The sequence below is a fragment of the Daphnia pulicaria genome, chromosome 3, assembly GCF_021234035.1.
Source record: "Daphnia pulicaria isolate SC F1-1A chromosome 3, SC_F0-13Bv2, whole genome shotgun sequence".
NCBI classification, from domain to species: domain Eukaryota; kingdom Metazoa; phylum Arthropoda; class Branchiopoda; order Diplostraca; family Daphniidae; genus Daphnia; species Daphnia pulicaria.
Genome location: NC_060915.1, coordinates 510,875 through 526,517, shown reverse-complemented (window position 1 = coordinate 526,517; position 15,643 = coordinate 510,875). Strand labels below are relative to the sequence as shown.

The 15,643-nt window shown below is 36.6% G+C and overlaps 27 pseudogenes; all 27 read right to left on the bottom strand.

Annotated features, from left to right (window-relative positions):
* Positions 1-49: 49 nt before the first annotated feature.
* Positions 50-168, bottom strand: LOC124329643 (annotated as a pseudogene).
* A 284-nt stretch (positions 169-452) lies between these two features.
* On the bottom strand, positions 453-571 carry LOC124329631 (annotated as a pseudogene).
* Positions 572-986: 415 nt separating this feature from the next.
* On the bottom strand, positions 987-1,105 carry LOC124334400 (annotated as a pseudogene).
* A 284-nt stretch (positions 1,106-1,389) lies between these two features.
* LOC124329618 lies at positions 1,390-1,508 on the bottom strand (annotated as a pseudogene).
* Positions 1,509-1,923: 415 nt separating this feature from the next.
* Positions 1,924-2,042, bottom strand: LOC124334712 (annotated as a pseudogene).
* Positions 2,043-2,457: 415 nt separating this feature from the next.
* LOC124334399 lies at positions 2,458-2,576 on the bottom strand (annotated as a pseudogene).
* A 415-nt stretch (positions 2,577-2,991) lies between these two features.
* Positions 2,992-3,110, bottom strand: LOC124334711 (annotated as a pseudogene).
* Positions 3,111-3,525: 415 nt separating this feature from the next.
* Positions 3,526-3,644, bottom strand: LOC124329917 (annotated as a pseudogene).
* A 284-nt stretch (positions 3,645-3,928) lies between these two features.
* LOC124329606 lies at positions 3,929-4,047 on the bottom strand (annotated as a pseudogene).
* Positions 4,048-4,463: 416 nt separating this feature from the next.
* On the bottom strand, positions 4,464-4,582 carry LOC124330948 (annotated as a pseudogene).
* Positions 4,583-4,997: 415 nt separating this feature from the next.
* LOC124334709 lies at positions 4,998-5,116 on the bottom strand (annotated as a pseudogene).
* Positions 5,117-5,531: 415 nt separating this feature from the next.
* Positions 5,532-5,650, bottom strand: LOC124334708 (annotated as a pseudogene).
* A 415-nt stretch (positions 5,651-6,065) lies between these two features.
* On the bottom strand, positions 6,066-6,184 carry LOC124330937 (annotated as a pseudogene).
* A 285-nt stretch (positions 6,185-6,469) lies between these two features.
* LOC124329595 lies at positions 6,470-6,588 on the bottom strand (annotated as a pseudogene).
* Positions 6,589-7,398: 810 nt separating this feature from the next.
* Positions 7,399-7,517, bottom strand: LOC124330925 (annotated as a pseudogene).
* Positions 7,518-7,802: 285 nt separating this feature from the next.
* On the bottom strand, positions 7,803-7,921 carry LOC124329835 (annotated as a pseudogene).
* An 810-nt stretch (positions 7,922-8,731) lies between these two features.
* On the bottom strand, positions 8,732-8,850 carry LOC124334397 (annotated as a pseudogene).
* A 415-nt stretch (positions 8,851-9,265) lies between these two features.
* LOC124329583 lies at positions 9,266-9,384 on the bottom strand (annotated as a pseudogene).
* Positions 9,385-10,194: 810 nt separating this feature from the next.
* LOC124334395 lies at positions 10,195-10,313 on the bottom strand (annotated as a pseudogene).
* Positions 10,314-10,598: 285 nt separating this feature from the next.
* On the bottom strand, positions 10,599-10,717 carry LOC124334394 (annotated as a pseudogene).
* Positions 10,718-11,132: 415 nt separating this feature from the next.
* Positions 11,133-11,251, bottom strand: LOC124329572 (annotated as a pseudogene).
* Positions 11,252-12,061: 810 nt separating this feature from the next.
* LOC124334393 lies at positions 12,062-12,180 on the bottom strand (annotated as a pseudogene).
* Positions 12,181-12,595: 415 nt separating this feature from the next.
* LOC124335712 lies at positions 12,596-12,714 on the bottom strand (annotated as a pseudogene).
* Positions 12,715-13,130: 416 nt separating this feature from the next.
* LOC124335701 lies at positions 13,131-13,249 on the bottom strand (annotated as a pseudogene).
* Positions 13,250-13,665: 416 nt separating this feature from the next.
* LOC124334392 lies at positions 13,666-13,784 on the bottom strand (annotated as a pseudogene).
* Positions 13,785-14,200: 416 nt separating this feature from the next.
* On the bottom strand, positions 14,201-14,319 carry LOC124334391 (annotated as a pseudogene).
* Positions 14,320-15,129: 810 nt separating this feature from the next.
* On the bottom strand, positions 15,130-15,248 carry LOC124329889 (annotated as a pseudogene).
* Between the last annotated feature and the right edge of the window lie 395 nt (positions 15,249-15,643).

Sequence of the window (15,643 nt, the reverse complement as noted above, 5' to 3'; positions counted from 1 at the left end):
ATTGAAAAAAAAATTTCAAGAAATTTGTTATTGAAAACAAACTATTCATCGCCAACGACATCCCGTATTCCCAAGCGGTCACCCTTCCAAGTACTAACGGGACTCGACGTAACTTAACTTCTGGGAGCTGACGAGACCAGGTGCGTTCTACGTGATATGGCCGTTGACATTCAAAAATGAAAAATTACCCTCCCAGTCCCAATGGATGAATAGAAAATCACTTCAAAGTGATAGAAATGTTTGTTCATTGAATTTGGACTCGTAACCATCGCGAATAAAAAAGCGCGATAAACTTTGAAAAACTCGCAATGAAATTTATCCAGAATCATTCAAATAGATGAATTGAACCTATCTCTATGCCATTGATATTTTTGATCTACGAATTTGGACTGGTAACCATCGTGATTGAAAAAAAATTTCAAGAAATTTGTTATTGAAAACAAAATATTCATCGCCAACGACATCCCGTATTCCCAAGCGGTCACCCTTCCAAGTACTAACGGGACTCGACGTAACTTAACTTCTGGGAGCTGACGAGACCAGGTGCGTTCTACGTGATATGGCCGTTGACATTCAAAATTGAAAAATTACCCTCCCAGTCCCAATGGATGAATAGAAAATCACTTCAAAGTGATAGAAATGTTTGTTCATTGAATTTGGACTCGTAACCATCGCGAATAAAAAAGCGCGATAAACTTTGAAAAACTCGCAATGAAATTTATCCAGAATCATTCAAATAGATGAATTGAACCTATCTCTATGCCATTGATATTTTTGATCTACGAATTTGGACTGGTAACCATCGCGATTAAAAAACGCGATAAACTTTGAAAAACTCTCAATGGAATTGATCCAGAATCATTCTTATAGATGAATTGAACCTATCTCTAAGGCTTTGAAATGTTTTATCTACGAATTTGGACTGGTAACCATCGTGATTGAAAAAAAAATTTCAAGAAATTTGTTATTGAAAACAAACTATTCATCGCAAACGACATCCCGTATTCCCAAGCGGTCACCCTTCCAAGTACTAACGGGACTCGACGTAACTTAACTTCTGGGAGCTGACGAGACCAGGTGCGTTCTACGTGATATGGCCGTTGACATTCAAAAATGAAAAATTACCCTCCCAGTCCCAATGGATGAATAGAAAATCACTTCAAAGTGATAGAAATGTTTGTTCATTGAATTTGGACTCGTAACCATCGCGAATAAAAAAGCGCGATAAACTTTGAAAAACTCGCAATGAAATTTATCCAGAATCATTCAAATAGATGAATTGAACCTATCTCTATGCCATTGATATTTTTGATCTACGAATTTGGACTGGTAACCATCGTGATTGAAAAAAAATTTCAAGAAATTTGTTATTGAAAACAAAATATTCATCGCCAACGACATCCCGTATTCCCAAGCGGTCACCCTTCCAAGTACTAACGGGACTCGACGTAACTTAACTTCTGGGAGCTGACGAGACCAGGTGCGTTCTACGTGATATGGCCGTTGACATTCAAAATTGAAAAATTACCCTCCCAGTCCCAATGGATGAATAGAAAATCACTTCAAAGTGATAGAAATGTTTGTTCATTGAATTTGGACTCGTAACCATCGCGAATAAAAAAGCGCGATAAACTTTGAAAAACTCGCAATGAAATTTATCCAGAATCATTCAAATAGATGAATTGAACCTATCTCTATGCCATTGATATTTTTGATCTACGAATTTGGACTGGTAACCATCGCGATTAAAAAACGCGATAAACTTTGAAAAACTCTCAATGGAATTGATCCAGAATCATTCTTATAGATGAATTGAACCTATCTCTAAGGCATTGAAATGTTTTATCTACGAATTTGGACTGGTAACCATCGTGATTGAAAAAAAAATTTCAAGAAATTTGTTATTGAAAACAAACTATTCATCGCCAACGACATCCCGTATTCCCAAGCGGTCACCCTTCCAAGTACTAACGGGACTCGACGTGACTTAACTTCTGGGAGCTGACGAGACCAGGTGCGTTCTACGTGATATGGCCGTTGACATTCAAAAATGAAAAATTACCCTCCCAGTCCCAATGGATGAATAGAAAATCACTTCAAAGTGATAGAAATGTTTGTTCATTGAATTTGGACTCGTAACCATCGCGAATAAAAAAGCGCGATAAACTTTGAAAAACTCGCAATGAAATTTATCCAGAATCATTCAAATAGATGAATTGAACCTATCTCTATGCCATTGATATTTTTGATCTACGAATTTGGACTGGTAACCATCGCGATTAAAAAACGCGATAAACTTTGAAAAACTCTCAATGGAATTGATCCAGAATCATTCTTATAGATGAATTGAACCTATCTCTAAGGCTTTGAAATGTTTTATCTACGAATTTGGACTGGTAACCATCGTGATTGAAAAAAAAATTTCAAGAAATTTGTTATTGAAAACAAACTATTCATCGCAAACGACATCCCGTATTCCCAAGCGGTCACCCTTCCAAGTACTAACGGGACTCGACGTAACTTAACTTCTGGGAGCTGACGAGACCAGGTGCGTTCTACGTGATATGGCCGTTGACATTCAAAAATGAAAAATTACCCTCCCAGTCCCAATGGATGAATAGAAAATCACTTCAAAGTGATAGAAATGTTTGTTCATTGAATTTGGACTCGTAACCATCGCGAATAAAAAAGCGCGATAAACTTTGAAAAACTCGCAATGAAATTTATCCAGAATCATTCAAATAGATGAATTGAACCTATCTCTATGCCATTGATATTTTTGATCTACGAATTTGGACTGGTAACCATCGCGATTAAAAAACGCGATAAACTTTGAAAAACTCTCAATGGAATTGATCCAGAATCATTCTTATAGATGAATTGAACCTATCTCTAAGGCATTGAAATGTTTTATCTACGAATTTGGACTGGTAACCATCGTGATTGAAAAAAAAATTTCAAGAAATTTGTTATTGAAAACAAACTATTCATCGCCAACGACATCCCGTATTCCCAAGCGGTCACCCTTCCAAGTACTAACGGGACTCGACGTGACTTAACTTCTGGGAGCTGACGAGACCAGGTGCGTTCTACGTGATATGGCCGTTGACATTCAAAAATGAAAAATTACCCTCCCAGTCCCAATGGATGAATAGAAAATCACTTCAAAGTGATAGAAATGTTTGTTCATTGAATTTGGACTCGTAACCATCGCGAATAAAAAAGCGCGATAAACTTTGAAAAACTCGCAATGAAATTTATCCAGAATCATTCAAATAGATGAATTGAACCTATCTCTATGCCATTGATATTTTTGATCTACGAATTTGGACTGGTAACCATCGCGATTAAAAAACGCGATAAACTTTGAAAAACTCTCAATGGAATTGATCCAGAATCATTCTTATAGATGAATTGAACCTATCTCTAAGGCTTTGAAATGTTTTATCTACGAATTTGGACTGGTAACCATCGTGATTGAAAAAAAAATTTCAAGAAATTTGTTATTGAAAACAAACTATTCATCGCAAACGACATACCGTATTCCCAAGCGGTCACCCTTCCAAGTACTAACGGGACTCGACGTAACTTAACTTCTGGGAGCTGACGAGACCAGGTGCGTTCTACGTGATATGGCCGTTGACATTCAAAAATGAAAAATTACCCTCCCAGTCCCAATGGATGAATAGAAAATCACTTCAAAGTGATAGAAATGTTTGTTCATTGAATTTGGACTCGTAACCATCGCGAATAAAAAAGCGCGATAAACTTTGAAAAACTCGCAATGAAATTTATCCAGAATCATTCAAATAGATGAATTGAACCTATCTCTATGCCATTGATATTTTTGATCTACGAATTTGGACTGGTAACCATCGTGATTGAAAAAAAATTTCAAGAAATTTGTTATTGAAAACAAAATATTCATCGCCAACGACATCCCGTATTCCCAAGCGGTCACCCTTCCAAGTACTAACGGGACTCGACGTAACTTAACTTCTGGGAGCTGACGAGACCAGGTGCGTTCTACGTGATATGGCCGTTGACATTCAAAAATGAAAAATTACCCTCCCAGTCCCAATGGATGAATAGAAAATCACTTCAAAGTGATAGAAATGTTTGTTCATTGAATTTGGACTCGTAACCATCGCGAATAAAAAAGCGCGATAAACTTTGAAAAACTCGCAATGAAATTTATCCAGAATCATTCCTATAGATGAATTGAACCTATCTCTATGCCATTGATATTTTTGATCTACGAATTTGGACTGGTAACCATCGCGATTAAAAAACGCGATAAACTTTGAAAAAACTCTCAATGGAATTGATCCAGAATCATTCTTATAGATGAATTGAACCTATCTCTAAGGCATTGAAATGTTTTATCTACGAATTTGGACTGGTAACCATCGTGATTGAAAAAAAAATTTCAAGAAATTTGTTATTGAAAACAAACTATTTATCGCAAACGACATCCCGTATTCCCAAGCGGTCACCCTTCCAAGTACTAACGGGACTCGACGTAACTTAACTTCTGGGATCTGACGAGACCAGGTGTGTTCTACGTGATATGGCCGTTGACATTCAAAAATGAAAAATTACCCTCCCAGTCCCAATGGATGAATAGAAAATCACTTCAAAGTGATAGAAATGTTTGTTCATTGAATTTGGACTCGTAACCATCGCGAATAAAAAAGCGCGATAAACTTTGAAAAACTCGCAATGAAATTTATCCAGAATCATTTAAATAGATGAATTGAACCTATCTCTATGCCATTGATATTTTTGATCTACGAATTTGGACTGGTAACCATCGCGATTAAAAAACGCGATAAACTTTGAAAAACTCTCAATGGAATTGATCCAGAATCATTCTTATAGATGAATTGAACCTATCTCTAAGGCATTGAAATGTTTTATCTACGAATTTGGACTGGTAACCATCGTGATTGAAAAAAAAATTTCAAGAAATTTGTTATTGAAAACAAACTATTCATCGCCAACGACATCCCGTATTCCCAAGCGGTCACCCTTCCAAGTACTAACGGGACTCGACGTGACTTAACTTCTGGGAGCTGACGAGACCAGGTGCGTTCTACGTGATATGGCCGTTGACATTCAAAAATGAAAAATTACCCTCCCAGTCCCAATGGATGAATAGAAAATCACTTCAAAGTGATAGAAATGTTTGTTCATTGAATTTGGACTCGTAACCATCGCGAATAAAAAAGCGCGATAAACTTTGAAAAACTCGCAATGAAATTTATCCAGAATCATTCAAATAGATGAATTGAACCTATCTCTATGCCATTGATATTTTTGATCTACGAATTTGGACTGGTAACCATCGCGATTAAAAAACGCGATAAACTTTGAAAAACTCTCAATGGAATTGATCCAGAATCATTCTTATAGATGAATTGAACCTATCTCTAAGGCATTGAAATGTTTTATCTACGAATTTGGACTGGTAACCATCGTGATTGAAAAAAAAATTTCAAGAAATTTGTTATTGAAAACAAACTATTCATCGCCAACGACATCCCGTATTCCCAAGCGGTCACCCTTCCAAGTACTAACGGGACTCGACGTGACTTAACTTCTGGGAGCTGACGAGACCAGGTGCGTTCTACGTGATATGGCCGTTGACATTCAAAAATGAAAAATTACCCTCCCAGTCCCAATGGATGAATAGAAAATCACTTCAAAGTGATAGAAATGTTTGTTCATTGAATTTGGACTCGTAACCATCGCGAATAAAAAAGCGCGATAAACTTTGAAAAACTCGCAATGAAATTTATCCAGAATCATTCAAATAGATGAATTGAACCTATCTCTATGCCATTGATATTTTTGATCTACGAATTTGGACTGGTAACCATCGCGATTAAAAAACGCGATAAACTTTGAAAAACTCTCAATGGAATTGATCCAGAATCATTCTTATAGATGAATTGAACCTATCTCTAAGGCATTGAAATGTTTTATCTACGAATTTGGACTGGTAACCATCGTGATTGAAAAAAAAATTTCAAGAAATTTGTTACTGAAAACAAACTATTCATCGCAAACGACATCCCGTATTCCCAAGCGGTCACCCTTCCAAGTACTAACGGGACTCGACGTAACTTAACTTCTGGGATCTGACGAGACCAGGTGTGTTCTACGTGATATGGCCGTTGACATTCAAAAATGAAAAATTACCCTCCCAGTCCCAATGGATGAATAGAAAATCACTTCAAAGTGATAGAAATGTTTGTTCATTGAATTTGGACTCGTAACCATCGCGAATAAAAAAGCGCGATAAACTTTGAAAAACTCGCAATGAAATTTATCCAGAATCATTCAAATAGATGAATTGAACCTATCTCTATGCCATTGATATTTTTGATCTACGAATTTGGACTGGTAACCATCGTGATTGAAAAAAAAATTTCAAGAAATTTGTTATTGAAAACAAAATATTCATCGCCAACGACATCCCGTATTCCCAAGCGGTCACCCTTCCAAGTACTAACGGGACTCGACGTAACTTAACTTCTGGGAGCTGACGAGACCAGGTGCGTTCTACGTGATATGGCCGTTGACATTCAAAAATGAAAAATTACCCTCCCAGTCCCAATGAATGAATAGAAAATCACTTCAAAGTGATAGAAATGTTTGTTCATTGAATTTGGACTCGTAACCATCGCGAATAAAAAAGCGCGATAAACTTTGAAAAACTCGCAATGAAATTTATCCAGAATCATTCAAATAGATGAATTGAACCTATCTCTATGCCATTGATATTTTTGATCTACGAATTTGGACTGGTAACCATCGCGATTGAAAAAAAATTTCAAGAAATTTGTTATTGAAAACAAAATATTCATCGCCAACGACATCCCAAGCGGTCACCCTTCCAAGTACTAACAGGACTCGACGTGACTTAACTTCTGGGAGCTGACGAGACCAGGTGCGTTCTACGTGATATGGCCGTTGACATTCAAAAATGAAAAATTACCCTCCCAGTCCCAATGGATGAATAGAAAATCAATTCAAAGTGATAGAAATGTTTGTTCATTGAATTTGGACTCGTAACCATCGCGAATAAAAAAGCGCGATAAACTTTGAAAAACTCGCAATGAAATTTATCCAGAATCATTCAAATAGATGAATTGAACCTATCTCTATGCCATTGATATTTTTGATCTACGAATTTGGACTGGTAACCATCGCGATTAAAAAACGCGATAAACTTTGAAAAACTCTCAATGGAATTGATCCATAATCATTCTTATAGATGAATTGAACCTATCTCTAAGGCATTGAAATGTTTTATCTACGAATTTGGACTGGTAACCATCGTGATTGAAAAAAAAATTTCAAGAAATTTGTTACTGAAAACAAACTATTCATCGCAAACGACATCCCGTATTCCCAAGCGGTCACCCTTCCAAGTACTAACGGGACTCGACGTAACTTAACTTCTGGGATCTGACGAGACCAGGTGTGTTCTACGTGATATGGCCGTTGACATTCAAAAATGAAAAATTACCCTCCCAGTCCCAATGGATGAATAGAAAATCACTTCAAAGTGATAGAAATGTTTGTTCATTGAATTTGGACTCGTAACCATCGCGAATAAAAAAGCGCGATAAACTTTGAAAAACTCGCAATGAAATTTATCCAGAATCATTCAAATAGATGAATTGAACCTATCTCTATGCCATTGATATTTTTGATCTACGAATTTGGACTGGTAACCATCGTGATTGAAAAAAAAATTTCAAGAAATTTGTTATTGAAAACAAAATATTCATCGCCAACGACATCCCGTATTCCCAAGCGGTCACCCTTCCAAGTACTAACGGGACTCGACGTAACTTATTTTCTGGGAGCTGACGAGACCAGGTGCGTTCTACGTGATATGGCCGTTGACATTCAAAAATGAAAAATTACCCTCCCAGTCCCAATGAATGAATAGAAAATCACTTCAAAGTGATAGAAATGTTTGTTCATTGAATTTGGACTCGTAACCATCGCGAATAAAAAAGCGCGATAAACTTTGAAAAACTCGCAATGAAATTTATCCAGAATCATTCAAATAGATGAATTGAACCTATCTCTATGCCATTGATATTTTTGATCTACGAATTTGGACTGGTGACCATCGCGATTGAAAAAAAATTTCAAGAAATTTGTTATTGAAAACAAAATATTCATCGCCAACGACATCCCAAGCGGTCACCCTTCCAAGTACTAACAGGACTCGACGTGACTTAACTTCTGGGAGCTGACGAGACCAGGTGCGTTCTACGTGATATGGCCGTTGACATTCAAAAATGAAAAATTACCCTCCCAGTCCCAATGGATGAATAGAAAATCAATTCAAAGTGATAGAAATGTTTGTTCATTGAATTTGGACTCGTAACCATCGCGAATAAAAAAGCGCGATAAACTTGGAAAAACTCGCAATGAAATTTATCCAGAATCATTCAAATAGATGAATTGAACCTATCTCTATGCCATTGATATTTTTGATCTACGAATTTTGACTGGTAACCATCGCGATTAAAAAACGCGATAAACTTTGAAAAACTCTCAATGGAATTGATCCAGAATCATTCTTATAGATGAATTGAACCTATCTCTAAGGCATTGAAATGTTTTATCTACGAATTTGGACTGGTAACCATCGTGATTGAAAAAAAAATTTCAAGAAATTTGTTATTGAAAACAAACTATTTATCGCAAACGACATCCCGTATTCCCAAGCGGTCACCCTTCCAAGTACTAACGGGACTCGACGTAACTTAACTTCTGGGAGCTGACGAGACCAGGTGCGTTCTACGTGATATGGCCGTTGACATTCAAAAATGAAAAATTACCCTCCCAGTCCCAATGGATGAATAGAAAATCCCTTCAAAGTGATAGAAATGTTTGTTCATTGAATTTGGACTCGTAACCATCGCGAATAAAAAAGCGCGATAAACTTTGAAAAACTCGCAATGAAATTTATCCAGAATCATTCCTATAGATGAATTGAACCTATCTCTATGCCATTGATATTTTTGATCTACGAATTTGGACTGGTAACCATCGCGATTAAAAAACGCGATAAACTTTGAAAAACTCTCAATGGAATTGATCCAGAATCATTCTTATAGATGAATTGAACCTATCTCTAAGGCATTGAAATGTTTTATCTACGAATTTGGACTGGTAACCATCGTGATTGAAAAAAAAATTTCAAGAAATTTGTTATTGAAAACAAACTATTCATCGCCAACGACATCCCGTATTCCCAAGCGGTCACCCTTCCAAGTACTAACGGGACTCGACGTAACTTAACTTCTGGGAGCTGACGAGACCAGGTGCGTTCTACGTGATATGGCCGTTGACATTCAAAAATGAAAAATTACCCTCCCAGTCCCAATGGATGAATAGAAAATCACTTCAAAGTGATAGAAATGTTTGTTCATTGAATTTGGACTCGTAACCATCGCGAATAAAAAAGCGCGATAAACTTTGAAAAACTCGCAATGAAATTTATCCAGAATCATTCAAATAGATGAATTGAACCTATCTCTATGCCATTGATATTTTTGATCTACGAATTTGGACTGGTGACCATCGCGATTGAAAAAAAATTTCAAGAAATTTGTTATTGAAAACAAAATATTCATCGCCAACGACATCCCAAGCGGTCACCCTTCCAAGTACTAACAGGACTCGACGTGACTTAACTTCTGGGAGCTGACGAGACCAGGTGCGTTCTACGTGATATGGCCGTTGACATTCAAAAATGAAAAATTACCCTCCCAGTCCCAATGGATGAATAGAAAATCAATTCAAAGTGATAGAAATGTTTGTTCATTGAATTTGGACTCGTAACCATCGCGAATAAAAAAGCGCGATAAACTTGGAAAAACTCGCAATGAAATTTATCCAGAATCATTCAAATAGATGAATTGAACCTATCTCTATGCCATTGATATTTTTGATCTACGAATTTTGACTGGTAACCATCGCGATTAAAAAACGCGATAAACTTTGAAAAACTCTCAATGGAATTGATCCAGAATCATTCTTATAGATGAATTGAACCTATCTCTAAGGCATTGAAATGTTTTATCTACGAATTTGGACTGGTAACCATCGTGATTGAAAAAAAAATTTCAAGAAATTTGTTATTGAAAACAAACTATTTATCGCAAACGACATCCCGTATTCCCAAGCGGTCACCCTTCCAAGTACTAACGGGACTCGACGTAACTTAACTTCTGGGAGCTGACGAGACCAGGTGCGTTCTACGTGATATGGCCGTTGACATTCAAAAATGAAAAATTACCCTCCCAGTCCCAATGGATGAATAGAAAATCCCTTCAAAGTGATAGAAATGTTTGTTCATTGAATTTGGACTCGTAACCATCGCGAATAAAAAAGCGCGATAAACTTTGAAAAACTCGCAATGAAATTTATCCAGAATCATTCCTATAGATGAATTGAACCTATCTCTATGCCATTGATATTTTTGATCTACGAATTTGGACTGGTAACCATCGTGATTGAAAAAAAAATTTCAAGAAATTTGTTATTGAAAACAAACTATTTATCGCAAACGACATCCCGTATTCCCAAGCGGTCACCCTTCCAAGTACTAACGGGACTCGACGTAACTTAACTTCTGGGAGCTGACGAGACCAGGTGCGTTCTACGTGATATGGCCGTTGACATTCAAAAATGAAAAATTACCCTCCCAGTCCCAATGGATGAATAGAAAATCCCTTCAAAGTGATAGAAATGTTTGTTCATTGAATTTGGACTCGTAACCATCGCGAATAAAAAAGCGCGATAAACTTTGAAAAACTCGCAATGAAATTTATCCAGAATCATTCCTATAGATGAATTGAACCTATCTCTATGCCATTGATATTTTTGATCTACGAATTTGGACTGGTAACCATCGCGATTAAAAAACGCGATAAACTTTGAAAAACTCTCAATGGAATTGATCCAGAATCATTCTTATAGATGAATTGAACCTATCTCTAAGGCATTGAAATGTTTTATCTACGAATTTGGACTGGTAACCATCGTGATTGAAAAAAAAATTTCAAGAAATTTGTTATTGAAAACAAACTATTCATCGCCAACGACATCCCGTATTCCCAAGCGGTCACCCTTCCAAGTACTAACGGGACTCGACGTAACTTAACTTCTGGGAGCTGACGAGACCAGGTGCGTTCTACGTGATATGGCCGTTGACATTCAAAAATGAAAAATTACCCTCCCAGTCCCAATGGATGAATAGAAAATCACTTCAAAGTGATAGAAATGTTTGTTCATTGAATTTGGACTCGTAACCATCGCGAATAAAAAAGCGCGATAAACTTTGAAAAACTCGCAATGAAATTTATCCAGAATCATTCAAATAGATGAATTGAACCTATCTCTATGCCATTGATATTTTTGATCTACGAATTTGGACTGGTGACCATCGCGATTGAAAAAAAATTTCAAGAAATTTGTTATTGAAAACAAAATATTCATCGCCAACGACATCCCAAGCGGTCACCCTTCCAAGTACTAACAGGACTCGACGTGACTTAACTTCTGGGAGCTGACGAGACCAGGTGCGTTCTACGTGATATGGCCGTTGACATTCAAAAATGAAAAATTACCCTCCCAGTCCCAATGGATGAATAGAAAATCAATTCAAAGTGATAGAAATGTTTGTTCATTGAATTTGGACTCGTAACCATCGCGAATAAAAAAGCGCGATAAACTTGGAAAAACTCGCAATGAAATTTATCCAGAATCATTCAAATAGATGAATTGAACCTATCTCTATGCCATTGATATTTTTGATCTACGAATTTTGACTGGTAACCATCGCGATTAAAAAACGCGATAAACTTTGAAAAACTCTCAATGGAATTGATCCAGAATCATTCTTATAGATGAATTGAACCTATCTCTAAGGCATTGAAATGTTTTATCTACGAATTTGGACTGGTAACCATCGTGATTGAAAAAAAAATTTCAAGAAATTTGTTATTGAAAACAAACTATTTATCGCAAACGACATCCCGTATTCCCAAGCGGTCACCCTTCCAAGTACTAACGGGACTCGACGTAACTTAACTTCTGGGAGCTGACGAGACCAGGTGCGTTCTACGTGATATGGCCGTTGACATTCAAAAATGAAAAATTACCCTCCCAGTCCCAATGGATGAATAGAAAATCCCTTCAAAGTGATAGAAATGTTTGTTCATTGAATTTGGACTCGTAACCATCGCGAATAAAAAAGCGCGATAAACTTTGAAAAACTCGCAATGAAATTTATCCAGAATCATTCCTATAGATGAATTGAACCTATCTCTATGCCATTGATATTTTTGATCTACGAATTTGGACTGGTAACCATCGCGATTAAAAAACGCGATAAACTTTGAAAAACTCTCAATGGAATTGATCCAGAATCATTCTTATAGATGAATTGAACCTATCTCTAAGGCATTGAAATGTTTTATCTACGAATTTGGACTGGTAACCATCGTGATTGAAAAAAAAATTTCAAGAAATTTGTTATTGAAAACAAACTATTCATCGCCAACGACATCCCGTATTCCCAAGCGGTCACCCTTCCAAGTACTAACGGGACTCGACGTAACTTAACTTCTGGGAGCTGACGAGACCAGGTGCGTTCTACGTGATATGGCCGTTGACATTCAAAAATGAAAAATTACCCTCCCAGTCCCAATGGATGAATAGAAAATCACTTCAAAGTGATAGAAATGTTTGTTCATTGAATTTGGACTCGTAACCATCGCGAATAAAAAAGCGCGATAAACTTTGAAAAACTCGCAATGAAATTTATCCAGAATCATTCCTATAGATGAATTGAACCTATCTCTATGCCATTGATATTTTTGATCTACGAATTTGGACTGGTAACCATCGCGATTAAAAAACGCGATAAACTTTGAAAAAACTCTCAATGGAATTGATCCAGAATCATTCTTATAGATGAATTGAACCTATCTCTAAGGCATTGAAATGTTTTATCTACGAATTTGGACTGGTAACCATCGTGATTGAAAAAAAAATTTCAAGAAATTTGTTATTGAAAACAAACTATTCATCGCCAACGACATCCCGTATTCCCAAGCGGTCACCCTTCCAAGTACTAACGGGACTCGACGTAACTTAACTTCTGGGAGCTGACGAGACCAGGTGCGTTCTACGTGATATGGCCGTTGACATTCAAAAATGAAAAATTACCCTCCCAGTCCCAATGGATGAATAGAAAATCACTTCAAAGTGATAGAAATGTTTGTTCATTGAATTTGGACTCGTAACCATCGCGAATAAAAAAGCGCGATAAACTTTGAAAAACTCGCAATGAAATTTATCCAGAATCATTCCTATAGATGAATTGAACCTTTCTCTATGCCATTGATATTTTTGATCTACGAATTTGGACTGGTAACCATCGCGATTAAAAAACGCGATAAACTTTGAAAAAACTCTCAATGGAATTGATCCAGAATCATTCTTATAGATGAATTGAACCTATCTCTAAGGCATTGAAATGTTTTATCTACGAATTTGGACTGGTAACCATCGTGATTGAAAAAAAAATTTCAAGAAATTTGTTATTGAAAACAAACTATTTATCGCAAACGACATCCCGTATTCCCAAGCGGTCACCCTTCCAAGTACTAACGGGACTCGACGTAACTTAACTTCTGGGAGCTGACGAGACCAGGTGCGTTCTACGTGATATGGCCGTTGACATTCAAAAATGAAAAATTACCCTCCCAGTCCCAATGGATGAATAGAAAATCACTTCAAAGTGATAGAAATGTTTGTTCATTGAATTTGGACTCGTAACCATCGCGAATAAAAAAGCGCGATAAACTTTGAAAAACTCGCAATGAAATTTATCCAGAATCATTCCTATAGATGAATTGAACCTATCTCTATGCCATTGATATTTTTGATCTACGAATTTGGACTGGTAACCATCGCGATTAAAAAACGCGATAAACTTTGAAAAAACTCTCAATGGAATTGATCCAGAATCATTCTTATAGATGAATTGAACCTATCTCTAAGGCATTGAAATGTTTTATCTACGAATTTGGACTGGTAACCATCGTGATTGAAAAAAAAATTTCAAGAAATTTGTTATTGAAAACAAACTATTTATCGCAAACGACATCCCGTATTCCCAAGCGGTCACCCTTCCAAGTACTAACGGGACTCGACGTAACTTAACTTCTGGGAGCTGACGAGACCAGGTGCGTTCTACGTGATATGGCCGTTGACATTCAAAAATGAAAAATTACCCTCCCAGTCCCAATGGATGAATAGAAAATCACTTCAAAGTGATAGAAATGTTTGTTCATTGAATTTGGACTCGTAACCATCGCGAATAAAAAAGCGCGATAAACTTTGAAAAACTCGCAATGAAATTTATCCAGAATCATTCAAATAGATGAATTGAACCTATCTCTATGCCATTGATATTTTTGATCTACGAATTTGGACTGGTAACCATCGCGATTGAAAAAAAATTTCAAGAAATTTGTTATTGAAAACAAAATATTCATCGCCAACGACATCCCAAGCGGTCACCCTTCCAAGTACTAACAGGACTCGACGTGACTTAACTTCTGGGAGCTGACGAGACCAGGTGCGTTCTACGTGATATGGCCGTTGACATTCAAAAATGAAAAATTACCCTCCCAGTCCCAATGGATGAATAGAAAATCAATTCAAAGTGATAGAAATGTTTGTTCATTGAATTTGGACTCGTAACCATCGCGAATAAAAAAGCGCGATAAACTTTGAAAAACTCGCAATGAAATTTATCCAGAATCATTCAAATAGATGAATTGAACCTATCTCTATGCCATTGATATTTTTGATCTACGAATTTTGACTGGTAACCATCGCGATTAAAAAACGCGATAAACTTTGAAAAACTCTCAATGGAATTGATCCAGAATCATTCTTATAGATGAATTGAACCTATCTCTAAGGCATTGAAATGTTTTATCTACGAATTTGGACTGGTAACCATCGTGATTGAAAAAAAAATTTCAAGAAATTTGTTATTGAAAACAAACTATTTATCGCAAACGACATCCCGTATTCCCAAGCGGTCACCCTTCCAAGTAATAACGGGACTCGACGTAACTTAACTTCTGGGAGCTGACGAGACCAGGTGCGTTCTACGTGATATGGCCGTTGACATTCAAAAATGAAAAATTACCCTCCCAGTCCCAATGGATGAATAGAAAATCCCTTCAAAGTGATAGAAATGTTTGTTCATTGAATTTGGACTCGTAACCATCGCGAATAAAAAAGCGCGATAAACTTTGAAAAACTCGCAATGAAATTTATCCAGAATCATTCCTATAGATGAATTGAACCTATCTCTATGCCATTGATATTTTTGATCTACGAATTTGGACTGGTAACCATCGCGATTAAAAAACGCGATAAACTTTGAAAAACTCTCAATGGAATTGATCCAGAATCATTCTTATAGATGAATTGAACCTATCTCTAAGGCATTGAAATGTTTTATCTACGAATTTGGACTGGTAACCATCGTGATTGAAAAAAAAATTTCAAGAAATTTGTT